This window comes from Antechinus flavipes, chromosome 3, assembly GCF_016432865.1.
Source record: "Antechinus flavipes isolate AdamAnt ecotype Samford, QLD, Australia chromosome 3, AdamAnt_v2, whole genome shotgun sequence".
Taxonomy (NCBI): domain Eukaryota; kingdom Metazoa; phylum Chordata; class Mammalia; order Dasyuromorphia; family Dasyuridae; genus Antechinus; species Antechinus flavipes.
Genome location: NC_067400.1, coordinates 101,547,905 through 101,550,841, shown reverse-complemented (window position 1 = coordinate 101,550,841; position 2,937 = coordinate 101,547,905). Strand labels below are relative to the sequence as shown.

Genomic DNA, 2,937 nt, shown 5'->3' with positions numbered 1-2,937 from the left:
TATTTTCTATTTGATGTTGATCAAAACATACCATTAGCCATTTAATTTTTAAAAATTATGCATTATACTTATGCACATACACCAGTTATATTATGTACAATAAAGGAATGGAGAGAGGTAATCAAAGAAAAGAGAAAACTATACTGCAGCAGGCAGGATGGGGATGAACTAAACTTTGGTTTGCTAATTGTAAATGTATATTTATTTTTCCTTGGAAGCACATTTATGGAGTAGAGTTGCAGGTTTTCTTTTTAGTAAATATCTCTGATCTATTGCTAGAATACATCAATTGTATCTTCATCCCTCATTTCCACTTTTGCAAGTATGTCTGTTTCCTTGATTGCTTTTCCATCAAATCAGTATCTGATCTGCCTCACTGACAACCCTGTCATTTACAAAAGGCTTTCTTTTGTTTACTAAGTTGTGCATGTTTCTTAATATTAAATTGTATCATTGACCCTTTTATCCTGCCACCTTCAAATTAATGTGGTCATAATTTTCAGCTTTGACTCCTTTCTTAGACTTTTTATTGACCATGGCAAGTCTGGGAGCATCCTCAGTCACTGCTTCAGAAAAGAAGTACCAGGATGGACAGCTTGAAGGGAATAGGGGCAGAAGCAATAGAAGCAGCAGCAGGAGCCAGAGAAGTAAGAAAGACAATGGTGTTGATGGTGAGGAAAAAGAAGAGAAAAGGGGGAAGGAGAAGGAGGAGGAAGAGGAGACTGACTTCCCTTGCATAAGAGCAATAATGGTTTTCATATAAGTGAATTGAAACATTTAAATTAAATAATAAACTATCTTTTGGCACATGAAGTTCATGGGGATAATGGACTATTTCATCAATATTTCCAAATTTAGCTGCTATACTTTTTTTAATCTTAGTTATTTGTATTCCATTGTGAATAAATCTACAACTAGTCTAAAAATTTCAAATAAAATTGCTGTTTAATATATTAATTTACAACTGAATTTTATTGCTTAGACCATTTGAAAATCTAGCATCTCTTATTCATCAATGTAATTTGGACTTTCTGATATAACCAGGAATAAAAGAAACAGAATATAATCATGTAAGAGTAATTAAGTCATGATTTCATCACATTGATGGGATAGAGACAAGGGTCCTCAGACTTTTTAATAGGGGGCCAGTTCACTGTCCTTCAGACTGTTGGAGGGCTTGACTATAGAAAAAATAAAAACTTTGTTTTGTGGGCCTTTAAATAAAGAAACTTCATAGCCCTGGATGAGGGGGATAAACGTCCTCAGCTGCTTCATCTGGCCTGTGGGCCATAGTTTGAGGACCCCTGAAGACTGTAGCTACTTGAAATAAAAACAAGTTCATTTTGATTAAAACATCTTCAGCTTATCAAATCAACCCATTGGATCCCCCAAATATATCATTTTTAGCTATATTGAATAGCTATATATATGCATATATATATAGCTATTCAATTCAAACTCTAGCAGAGTTCAAAACTATTCATGTGTTCAGTTCGAGTTGATCCTAAAGATCCTAAAATACAGTCCTAAGATAGGTGATTATAATTTCCATGAAACTCATATAGAAATAGAGGATTCTTTGAAAGAGGTAAAGATTTGAGATATTGGCAAAGAAGTAGAGTGAAAGAATACATATTTTGGGGCTGAAACTTTCCTCCATTGTAGCTGACAACATGATACTTGACATAATAGGTAATGGTGTTTTGTTTTGTTTGTTGTTATTGTTGCTGCAATTGTTCAGAATTTCATGATGCAAATATTAGGTACTCAATAAAGTACCTAAAATTACAGAGCAATTCATCGAACATTTACTAAATACTTAGTTCTGGGAAGAAAAGTTTTGAGAGATATATTGTTAAGGGATAGGTCAATTCTCCAAGAGCTTCCACAGCTGTAGATCATAACATCTGTAGGAGTTGCAAGTCAGCTTTTGCTGACACAGGTGTTGTGGACTGGGAATGAGATAAATTGGAGTCAGAAGGAAGAGAAGAGAGGTCAGACAACGAATCGGCCTGTCAGTCAGAGAGGGCAGAGAACAGCAACTGCCTCTCGGTCTCCTTGTATTATCCTCTCACAAGAGGAGATCCATTCTGGGTTGGATCTCCAGCAGCCACTGTCAGGTGGCTCCCATGTATTCCAACAATTCTCCTGTGTATTCCAACAATTCTCCCGTGTATTCCAACAATATATGACCTTGTGAATTAACAGCCTCATAACTGAAATCAGGATTCAAGTCCTAACTTTAATACTCAGTAGCTGTCTATGCACAGATGAATCATTATGTGATATATCATTTTATGGGAAACATATACATATATGTAGATGGCTATTCGATTCAAATGAATAATGACTGCTGTGTTTGGATTGAAATCCAAGTCTCCAATTATACACAAAGATCACTTCTAGCTGACACTTTGGTAGTACAACTTTGTTCTTTTAACTTCACCCTCAGGCTTGATCTGAATACTGGGTCACCAGAGTAAAGACCTACTCGTATTCATGACATTTTCATATTAAAAAAAAAAACAAACAAAAACTGATTCTATGCCTAAATTCACAGATCTAGGTATAGGGCTCCTGGCAATCTCCAATGACATCTCATGAAGCATTTAATTTCTTGTTCCTTGATCTTTCTAGGAAAACCTCTATTTCTGAAAGTTATTTTTGGGTTTCTATCCACTTCTTTTAGTGCAAAAGCAAAAGCAAAACAAACCATTCTTTATTCACTTTTGGGGAATGCTGAAAAATAAATGTCCTATTTTAGTATCTTATTATTAATATTAAAAGATATTTAATATTATATTATTATCTTTATAGTCGGCTATTTAATTTGTCATTTCTAAGATATTAACTCTATTATTTTTATTATATTTAGAGGATCACATAGAAGCATATACATACATATATACATATATATTATTATTATTACCTGTAAGT

At 34.0% G+C, this 2,937-nt stretch overlaps 1 pseudogene; it reads right to left on the bottom strand.

Annotated features, from left to right (window-relative positions):
* Window positions 1–275: 275 nt before the first annotated feature.
* Window positions 276–687, bottom strand: LOC127557806 (small ubiquitin-related modifier 2-like; annotated as a pseudogene).
* Between the last annotated feature and the right edge of the window lie 2,250 nt (window positions 688–2,937).